Genomic DNA, 11559 nt, shown 5'->3' on the forward strand with positions numbered 1-11559 from the left:
AAAAAATAACCCTACAAAAAGAAAAGGAAAAAGTGGAAATACAAACTTATATATCCAATGTTTGCATAATAATTATAACATATTAATTTACTAGATCATTATCTATAATGAAAATCATTTTGAAGACAATGAAAAATGATAAAGTCATGCATTATAGGTTTACAGGCTTTTTTAGACATGGGGATAATCGAGACTATTAAAGGCAAAGCAGACTAAGCAAGAAAATGTTTTTCCATAACAATATACCAATAGTAAGAACCAGAAGTTGACCGAAGCACTGTTTTCCTAACAATTACCAAGAATTCGGTCCCTCAATCCCAATCTCATGTCACCTACAAATGTGATGTAATGTCACACTGCGGTTATCTATTTATTGCCTTTGTGTTTTAGAGTTGTCATAGCGGTAAAATTTATTTTAATAAAATTATTAAACTTTCCTTTAATTAAAGTATATTTTATTCATTTTGAAACTATATACTAATTAAAGTATATTTTATTCATTTTGAAACCATAGTGGTATAAATTTACTCTCAACTACGTTACCACCATGTTCACATTTTGCTTCAAATTTTCAGTCTGTTAACAAAATGCCTATAAACATAGAAGTGTCCTTCCCATGCAAGATAAGGAGCTGCTCTACCCACGGAAGGTTCCAGGTTCTCTTGGCAGTTGTAGGATAGAGCATGCTCCCCAAGGACAAAATAAGCTATTTATGCCAATGCTTATATGAGACAATGAGTGACCCTCAAATTCATACTTTAAAAAAAGGGGAAAACGATACTCTTCTAGTTAGTTGCATGGATTTTGGCAAGGAAACTGAGCTTCCTTGGACTGGGTCCAGAACCTGCAATCCCAGGACCTCCACAAAGACCAAAGGGCAGCAGAGGTTGATTGACCCCAACAGAAAGAACTATTTCCTGGCTGGCGCACAGACACAGTTTCTGACGCTACAAACTTTCACAGTGTTCAGAGTGGGAGGAGTAGATAAGTTTTGCAGTGTACAAGAAATGAGCCAACAACCTTAAGGGGTCCTCTGTGCCTTTCCCATGGATCATCATTAGATCAGGAACTGAAAAGGGCAAATCTTTCACTAGGGTCTGTTCATTTCACCCTAAAAACGTTTTGCTCTAAAACATAGAGAAAGAGGGGTGCCTGGGTGGCTTGATTGGTTAAGCGTCCCATTCTTGGTTTTGACTCAGGTCATGATCTCGTGCTGACGAGTTCAAGCCCTGCGTTGGGCTCTGTGCTGACAGCTCAGAGCGTGGAGCCTGCTTCAAATTCTGCATCTCCCTCTCTCTGCCCCTCCCCTGCTTGCATGCTCTCTCTCTCTCTCTCTCTCTCTCGCTCTCAAAAATGAATACACATTAAAAAAATTTTTTAAACACAGAGAAAGAGATACTAATGTGTGTGGATCAGTGGATTCCTTCATATATATATCATATGATATATATATATATGTAAATATATACTTCTCAAATATGTATGTATTTGTAAAAAGCTATTATTTTAATGAGATTGCCCATCAGAAGCTTTGTGATAATAGAATGAGATGAAATTGGTCAAATTTTGGTCTTCCAAGATAATAAAGCATCACTGATCATCTTAAAAACTCATTTTAAAGTATTAATTTTTCATCTCCACCTGTCTCAAAAGAAGATATTTCAAAATACAATGAAAAAGGCAAGAGTATAGAAAAGTATGCATAGGTATAGTAAAAATATGTAAACTGGATAGAAAATCAGAGTTTTAAAAGAAAATGCATCAATTTGGAGAAAGTTAAGTTCAAAACAGAACACATAACACATTTCCTCTTGTAATGCCTACAAATTTACTATAAAAGAGATACTTACTACAGTACTTTAAAGCTTATTTGAGATGGCAAATACTTTGCAATGGGAATCAGAAGCCAGGTGCCTATTCCAGGAAAGAGATTTCTGTATTGAAAATAAAAACAAAACAAAACAAAAAAAACAAAAAAAAAAAACCAAAGGAACTATGTGCAAATAAATAAATAATCACCCATGCTAAATCAAGGGGTCAAAGACCAGCTTGGCAGCTGGAACAAAGACAAATTTGTCATCAAAACTCTTTGGCCCTTCTTTCCTAAAGTAAATTTGGAGCTAATTAGCTTTCAAGACTTTTCCGGGATTTTTTTCCACAGAGACAAGACAAAGAAACACACTCAAGATAAAAAACAGATGTTGAAGTTTACTGGTCATTTGTCCATGTACATTATATATTTACACGTCACTGTGAAAGCTGTAGTTTGGCCAAGGCCCAAATGTATTAGGTGACAGGGACACTATGGATCTTACTCCGTGTGCAAGATGCCACCGCCTCGCATGGCTGGACTCTACCTGGGCTGAGATACGTTTCCCTTCTGTGTTCGATGTTCCTTACTGCAGTTGCCTTTGAGTGTTGTGTACAGATTTCCAAAAATCACAGGGACTGTACAACTTACAGTCTCTTACACTGGTATTGGGCCTCCCCACATTCATCAACACCATCTCCTTCTTGTCAAGTCATAAATTTTGGTTCCTCAATACCCGGCTTCGAGAATACCGGAAGAAGACAATGCAGCGGTAATTTCTCGACACAGATGTCAGAGAAAACCGAGCCAAACCAGAAATAAAAAGATAAGCAGAATACACCTAAGTTTTTTAGGGACCTCTGTGCAACTTCTTTAGGATCCTGAACCCACATTTTTACCTTTGGTTGCTAAATCATAAAGTTTATACTCCGTGACAACAAACAAAATGTATTAAAATATAAGGTTTCTATGCAACTAAGAGCCCTGGTCAGTAGCTGGTTTTAAGATTTCAAAATACAAGAGGTCCTTGAGGAGTTGGGGACTGGAAGGAAAGGATAGAAATAGAATATTTCTAGATAAAACGTACCTGAATAAATGAATTTGCATTTGAATAAAGATATTCGTTATAGGGTCTAGAACTGCCCTTACTCAAAATTTTAAATGAGGTGCAACTAAAGGCACTACAGGACAATTTGTACACCAAGTTTATATATAAACAGTTCTTCCCTTTAAAATCTGTTGGGGTGCGGGGCCCGGGTGGCTCAATCGGTTAACTGGATAAGCCTCTGCCTCTTGATTTAGGCTCAGGTCGTGAGATCAAGCCCCTCGTTGGGCTTAAGATTCTCTCTCTGTCCCTCCGCCCCTCCCTCTCTCGCTCAAAAATAAGTAAATAAATACATACATGCATACATACAAAACCCAAAAACCCAAAAACAAAAACCAATCAGGCTTCTGGGTGTTTCTGAGGAAAACATGGGATCCCCACAGAATTTGACCTGCACGTCATGGAGTCGTTCTAGAACAGAGAAATGTCCGTAACTTTTATTTTCTTGTCCAGTTCTCTGTCTTCTCATTGGAATCTATCTAGAGTTCCAAAATTTACAAGGTCGGTAAAATTTAAATTTGGTCTGCTCGGGTGGCATCCATTCTCCTCTAGTCTTTAGGAGAGAAGCATCTCGGATTTCTTTCTGTAGTTTCTCCGCATGTTGCAGAGCACCGACTGGAATGCATTCGTGAGCGTACATAAGGCTTTGGACTGTAACTCACCCCCATACAGTCGTTCCCCTTATCCACGGAGGATGCGTTCCAAAACCCCCAGCGGATGCCTGAAGCCCGGGGTAGTACCCAACCCTGTGTATACTAAGTTCACTCCTATACAAATGTATGATAAAGTCTAACTTAGAAATTTGGCGCAGTAGGGGCCCCTGGGTGGCTCAGGTCATGATCTCACGGTTCCTGGGTTCGCGCCCAGCCTTGGGTTCTGTGCTGACAGCTCAGAGCCTGGAGCCTGCTTCGGATTCTGCGTCTCCCTCTCTCCCTGTCCCTCCCCTGCTTGTGCTCAATCTCTCTCTCTCAAAAATAAACATAAAAAAAAAATTTTTTTTTTAACAAATTAGGCGCAGTAAGAGATGAAACAGCAATAGCTCCGAACAAATCGATTAAAACAATACACTGTAACAAAAGTTCTGTGAACGTAGTGTCTCTCTCGCTCTCAAAACATCGTGTTGCTTCGTACTCACCCCTCTGGAGGTGACGTGCGATGACGAAATGCCTCCTGAGGCGCTGGAGTGAGGCCAGTGACGTGCATCCTGACGTACCATGTGATGCAGATTTCTGCTGCTATTGGCTTCCGGCAGATTCGACAGAAGGAGGATGGGCTGCTTCAAGGGGCCGTTGACCGCGCCATACCGAAACTGCAGAAGTGAACCTGCAGGTAGAGGGAGGCCGCTATTCTAGCCTATTGTTCTAAACTCAGAGGCAAGAGGGAGAAATTGTAATAGCTTTCTTTTGGACTGCTTTTGCTGTTACTGAAGTTTATTCACAAAGATCACGTGTAGGGGGTTGGTGGAATGCTTTTCCTGGAGCCTCAGTTCCAAGCAGCTAAGTAGCGGGCGTTCCTTTAGAGTCAATCCAGCGCACGATGACCTTGATGACCTTCTTTCTCCCACGCGCCCTCCTGAGGCACCCCACCCCCCACCCTCATCACCATCCAATCCACATAATCTTCTTGTTGCAGCCTCCTGCTTTCCCAGGTGGCTCTCTTGGGCAGGACTTATATAAGGCTCCAGACGGCGCCATGCCTGTGTTGGCCCCCTGTGATCAACAGGAAATACTCAGGAATCCTTGGCCTTGAGGTTCCCAAGGCAGCAGCAGGTGCCTGACTCCTGGTTAGTGAACCTACTTCTCACCCTCTGCATTTCCCAGGAAGGTTCAGACCCCATTCCAAATACTCCCCAACTTCAGCAGACACCTGAGCTCTCAGAGTGACCACCTTGAAGCTCCTTTCTCTAACTTTGGGCAGGCAAGGGGCAGATGTGGAGAAAGGGCAATGGTGTGAATTCCCCTCTTCTCGCTACACTCTGATACCCCTTTTCTGCGGGTTATATATTGTAATATATATAAAACATAAAATATGCCATTTTTAGGTAGACAGTTAAATTACATTCACATTGTTGTACAATCATCACCACCGTCCATCTCCAGAACTGTTTTATCTTCCCGAACTGAAACTCTGTACCCATGAAACGATAACTCCCTACCCCCTTGCCCCTCAACCCCTAGCAACCACCATTCTATTTTCTATCAATTTGACAACTCTAGATACCTCTTATAAGTGGTGTCATACAATATCTGTCCTTTGTGACTGGCTTATTTCACTTAGCATAATGTCTTCCAAGTTCATCCATGTTGTAACATGTGTCAGAATTTCCTTCCTTTTTAAGGCTGAATAATACTTCATTGTACAGGCATACCACATTTTTTTTATCCACTCGAATATTGATGGACACTTGGGTTGCTTCCCCCTTTTGTCTGTTACGAATAATGTTGCGATGAACATAGGTATATAGATATTTCTTCTGATTCTCCTTTTATATCCTTGATCTTTTCTAAATTTTGCCCATGTCGACTCAGTCTCACATTTATTTTGGTATTTGAACATTTATTTTGGTATTTGATGTCCATTACATCAGTGCCTGAGTCAACATTTAGACAGGAAGAAACCCATTTTAACATTCTGCTAGCATAAGACCCAACGGTAATCTTACACCCTATTGAAATTCCTGTAACTTTAATTTTACCAGACAGGTCTTGTCTCTCAGTGGTGGTTTTCCCTCAGATGCTCCTGATTTCATTTTCTAGTGAAGGTTTGGATACAGACTGGTCTCAGTAAGCACTTCAAAATGTAATCCAAATGTGAACATGTGACTCCACGATTCCACTCTTAAGTATATACCTGGGAGAAAAGAAAATGTGTCCACACAAAAACTTGTAGACAAGTGTTCATAGCAGGATTATTCAGAATAGTCGAAAATTGGAAACAACCCAAATGTCCACCAACTAACTGATCAGTAGATGGACAAAATGTGGTATATCCAGTCAATGAAATATTACTCAGTAATAAAAACGATGAAGTAGTGATCTAAGCTATGACACAGACAGACATCCAAAACATTATACTAAGTGAAAGAAGACAAATGAAAAAGCTGACATATTCTAGGATTCTATTTATACAAAATGTCTAGAAACAGCAAATCGATGGAGACAGAAAGTAAATTAGTGGTTGCCAGGGCTTGGCAGTACCAACAGGGAGTGACCACAAATGAGACAGAAGGCTTCTTTCTGGTGTGACGAATATGTTCTAAAATTTGATTGTGGTGATGATTGCACAACTCTGTAATGTCACTAAAAATCATTTACTTAAAATGGGTGAATTTTGTGATATATCAATTACACCTCAATGAAGCTCTTTCTTGAAAATAGAATGCAAATATTTAACAAGTGTAGTTCATGACATAATTAAAACACAATCTTAATTAATTATTGTACAGAATTAATGGCTGAAAATTTCTATGGCAAGATGCTCATAGTGGCTCTCTGACATTTAGACTATAGGATTCTTTGCTTTTGCTTATGTGTATTTTAGAACGTTCTTCATTGACCATATGACTTTCCTAATAACAAAAGCTGTGTGTCTGTTTTAAATTAAAAGCAGGGGTGGGGCACCTGGGTGGCTCAGTCAGTTAAGCGTCCAACTCTTGGTTTCAGCTCAGGTCATCATCTCTCGGCTTCTTTGTGGGGTCGAGCCCCACGTCAGGCTCTGTGCTGGCAGTGCAGAGCCTGTGTGGAATTCTCTCTCTCTGCCCCTTCTCCTCTTTCACTGTCTCTGTGTCTCTCTCTAAATAAATAAATAAACTTTAAATTAATAATTTATTAACTCATTAAGAGCATGGGTGAATTTATTTACTTTTTTACTTACTTATTGCAGTGGGGGGGGGGCTTTTCAAATTAGACAAAAACCCACAACACTAAAGGCACTCTACCAAATTTGCCATATAAAATGTTAACATTTTTCTGTGTCACAAAAACCAAACCCAAACAAAACCAATAACTAAACACAAAGTTAAAACACAGAGGACAAATTGTGGAAAGCATTTGCAAATACAATGACTGACAAAAGATAATTTCCTTTATTTACAAAGCCTAGCCAAATTAGTAATAAAAAAGTTGAACCCAGTGGAAAAATAAGCGAAGAATATGAACAAGCAATTCACAGAAAAACAAATAACTGCCATTTCTATTATATAAAAAGATGTTCAGGGGCGCCTGGGTGGCTCAGTTGGTTAAGCATCCGACTTCAACTCAGGTCATGATCTTGCAGTTGGTGGGTTCAAGCCCTGCACTGGGCTCTATACTGACAGCTTGGAGCCTGGAGCCTACTTCAGATTCTGTGTCTACCTCTCTCTCTCTCTGTCCTCCCCCACTCACGCTCTGTCTCTCTCTGTCTCTCAAAAAATAAACATTAAAAAATAAATAAATAAAGTATGAGACGTAGATGTGCCAATAGGGAAATATCCCTAAGGAAGATGAGGTGAAAACGAGAAGAGTAAAAATACATATTGTGTAAATGTTAAAACACACACACATACATATTTGGGGGAACATAAAAATGCTTATCTTTGGAAAAGAGGGACGAAGGTACTGCTGGGAAGGAAGGCTATGTACTTTTCATTTCTAACTTTCTATGCTGTGTTGCGTATTTCAAATCTGTGCCTGATTTTTTTTTTTTTTTAATGCCCAGAGAGGTTAGCTAGCTAGACGATGGGGTTATGAACCATTTTTGCTTTTTTACTTTACCGTATTACAAATAACTTTAAGGGCTTTTGTTATTTGAACAGGTTATTATTTCCGGCTGCACCTCCCGTCGCAGACGTGCCAGATGCAAAGAGGATACCAGATGCAGCCAGGGGCACAGCCGCAGCACGTACGTGGGAGGCGTCCTGAGCGTCCCTTCTCCCGCGCCCCGTCCCCCGCCACCAACCTCCTCCCCGACCCCGCGCCGGCCTCGCTGCGCACCCCCGCCCGAGGTCGGACGTGGACAGGCTGTGCGCACGCGCGAGGGAGGGGCGCGCGGCGGCGGTGGGGAGGGGGGTGGGGGGTAGCCGCCTGGGACCCCCGTTGGAAGGGGAGCACCGCGTTCGAGGAGCCCGGGAGGCCGCTGGCGATTCCCTCACCAGGCTCATTTAGAAGCTTCTTTAGCCATTCTTCCAGGGATTTCCCTTCCCACGCCAGAATGCCTTACCTACCTACGCCCACTCCCCAACGGATACGCCCCTAATATAATAAACAGGTGCGGAGATGATGGGGCCCTTTTGATCTGTGTCTCCAAATGAGCACGTGTCACTTTTGTGATCATAAAAATCTGTTGAAAAGGATCGATAAATCACGGATATAGGCCTGTGTGAAGGCATGATGTCTACTGGATTCTAGAGAATTTTCCGTCAGGGTAACTGACCTTCTCTCCGTGCACGGAACAGACAAGGGGGGAAACACAAAGAGGTGACAGGTGAGGGACTCATGAAGGCCTGGCCCCACCTTTCTTGGGTGGCAGGGTTGGGGCAGAGGGACAGAAAGGAGGGGCAGCAGGCAGCTTTGGGGAAGGGAAGGCAACAAAGGAGAACAGCTGCTGTGTGCATGCTTTGAGGTCCAAAGCATCCTGCTGATTTTAGAATTCATCCATCCTGCTGATTTTAGAATTCTCTCACACTGTATCAATATGCGTACATTCACACAGGAAGCCAGAATAGGTGCGGTGACACTACCTCTCGTGCCAGGCACTAGATGGCAGAAGTTAGCAGGAAATCTTTGCAGTCACATCCTCACTTCGCAAATTGCCAACGGAGGGAAACGTCCACCTCTGAGTGTGGCCCCTGTGGCTTAAGTGTCTCAAACCCTATCACCCAGTTGCTCTTCTACTGAAGTGCTGACTCAGGATAGGAAGGAAACACACACACAGACACACACTCTTTGTTAATTTCCATTTGGGCCTCATTGGACGACTAATGCACCGGTTCTTTTAGATCCACTGGATTCCCCCAGGTGTTGTCCGGGGCGGGGGTCTCGCCTGGTGACTCTCTTGGTTTGGCTGTGTGCTTCTGAGCAGTATTTGCCTCTGTACAGGATGAATGCTCTCCATTTCAGCTCTGAGAACCAGAGTTTATTCAGGATGGAGGCTGTATACAAAGGGGGAGGGGGGAAACTGGGGCACAAAGAGAGGAAGCTGGTCCCCATTCTTTAGCTTGCTCCCCATTCCGGCCTCCTTTTAACACAAAGGCAGGCAGTGCTGGCAGACGCTGGAGGGTCCGTACTGAGGCCTTTCACTTCCTGGTTCCAGGATGAACTCTCCAAGCCTTTATCAGGATTTGTCCAACGACCTCCTGTGTTCGTCTTTTGACCTGATGCTTGCTCTTCTCTGATGTGGGTCCCTCACTGCAGTGTCCCCAGTCTTGGTCATGCCTCCTCCTCAGTCATCTTCCAGAGACTGTCCCGTGGGCTACGGGTGCCCACCATGACTGTTCCCACAGAATCTTTTGACAGTTCAACTGTCACCATTTCAGTTAACCCCCTTGAACACCACACCACCTTTGGGACATAATAATTCAAACAATCGGGCTTCTTTTGAGTGTCCCCACCAACTCTCGACATCATATGGCTCCAGGAGATCCCACCATTTGCTGTTAGTCAGTAAACCCCTATGTTCCTGTTGGGGAATTCAGAACAAGACTAGCTTTCACAAAGACAAGCATGGGGGCACCTGGGTGGCCCAGTTAAGCGTCTGATTTCGGCTCAGGTCATGGTCTCATGGTTAGTTGAGTTCAAGCCCCACGTCGGGCTCTCTGCTGTCCGCACAGAGCCCGCTTCAGATCCTCTGTCCCCCTTTCTCTGCCCCTCCCCCACTCATGCTCACTCTCACTCTCTCTCTCAAATTAAAAAAAAAAACATTAAAAAAGAACATGAAAAGAACATTAAAAAAAAGAACGATTCCTTCAAAGAAATGTTAAAATATACATGTATATTTTAAATATACATGTATAAGATGTACATATATGATAATGTATATTTAAAATATACAAGTATAAAATATACATATATAAGATATATGTGATATATTTGTCCATATATATCATTTTCTAGATATGTATCATATATATGATAAGTTGTAATTAAACAACCATGTTTGAAAAGACTACTGTGGTATACCTTAGCTAAAAACTGCCCAGAGATATAGACCATTAACTGATTGGGTCTTCAGTTAACAGGGCTCCAAAGATGCCACAATCACTTGGATGAAGCGCTCGAACGTGACCATCAATATGAATGATGGCCGCCCTCCATGTTAATGAACAGGTATTTACATTTCTACGAGACCAAAGAACCAGCGGGGCAGTGGTTGACAGGTTGCCACAGTGGCTCTGAGCAGAGTAGTGTGCTGACCGTCCTGACCGAGATCTCCTGCGGTGGAAGAGAACGACTGGAAGTTTTCCCTGGGGGTAAGTACGAAGAAGAGTCAGGAAAAGATTCTTTCCTGCGGTTTCTGAGCGAGGCTTTGTGTACTGAGGGAAACCAGAAGTCTGCTTTCATTATGGTGCTTTCTTGCTCAAAATCATTGGCTTCCCATTGCCTAAAGCAGCATTTCCGAAGCGAGTTCCACACAAGTGCTTTTTTAAGAACTTTAATGCCTCTAATGTGTTCACGTGCCCTGTAAATTCCCAAGAGGAGTACACAGAATCTAGCGTTTCCCAAACAAATTTGCTCTTGGAATCCTGTTTTCATGGAACATCTCAGAGGAACACATTTCTAGAAACGCTGGTCCACACGATAAAGTCATGTTCTGGCATTCCAGGTGTGTGTGCTGCTTTCCTGCTTGTCCTGTTCTCCACTCCTCCAGGCTCCCAGCTCCTAACTAAAGGCTTGGAAAATTGTAAATTCTATAATCAGTCCCCATGGTCTTTCCTACATCACTCGTCCCAGCCTGCATTTCCCCCTTTCCCTTCCTGCCTCCCAGTATGACTCCCCATCCTCCCCTCCACCCCACAATGCAGTTAGTCTTAAACTCCAGTATGCTTGGGGCACCTGGGTGGCTCAGTCGGTTGAGCGTCCGACTTCGGCTCTGGTCATGATCTCATGGTCCATGAGTTCCAGCCCCGCGTCGGGCTCTGTGCTGATGGCTCAGAGCCTGGAGCCTGTCTCAGATTCTGTGTCTCCCTCTCTCTCTGCCCCTGCCCCATTCATGCTCTGTCTCTCTCTGTCTCAAAAATAAATAAACGTTAAAAAAAAAAGTTTTAAGGAGAGATTACGGAAGATGGCGGCGTAGGAGGACGCTGGGCTCACCGCGCGTCCTGCTGATCACTTAGATTCCACCTACACCTGCCTAAATAACCCAGAAAACCGCCAGAGGATTAGCAGAAGGGAGTCGCCGGAGCCAAGCGCAGACGAGAGGCCCACGGAAGAGGGTAGGAAGGGCGGCGAGGCGGTGCGCGCTCCACGGACTGGCGGGAGGGAGCCGGGGCGGAGGGGCGGCTCGCCGGCCAAGCAGAGCCCCCGAGTCTGGCTTGCAAAAAGCGGAGGGGCCTGACGGACTGTGTTCCGACAGCAAGCGCGACTTAGCGGCTGGGAGGTCATAAGTTAACAGCTCTGCTCAGAAAGCGGGAAGGCTGGAGGACAAAGGGAAGGAGAGCTGCTGAGCCCCC

General features: G+C 43.5%; 1 long non-coding RNA gene across 2 annotated transcripts; it reads left to right on the forward strand.

Moving 5' to 3' along the window:
- The first annotated feature begins 4255 nt into the window (after window positions 1-4255).
- LOC121023184 (uncharacterized) lies at window positions 4256-10229 on the forward strand. Of its 2 annotated transcripts, XR_005787274.1 has the most exons (4): window positions 4256-4371; window positions 4548-4698; window positions 7708-8159; window positions 10122-10229. It is a non-coding gene; the product is annotated as an uncharacterized LOC121023184 (long non-coding RNA). The 2 variants fall into 2 exon arrangements; XR_005787273.1 differs by lacking the exon at window positions 10122-10229 and having other exon boundaries at window positions 7708-8171.
- The last annotated feature ends 1330 nt before the right edge of the window (window positions 10230-11559 follow it).

This window comes from Herpailurus yagouaroundi, unplaced genomic scaffold (genome assembly GCF_014898765.1).
Source record: "Herpailurus yagouaroundi ecotype Mexico unplaced genomic scaffold, PumYag 530, whole genome shotgun sequence".
In the NCBI taxonomy this organism is placed as follows: Eukaryota; Metazoa; Chordata; class Mammalia; order Carnivora; family Felidae; genus Herpailurus; species Herpailurus yagouaroundi.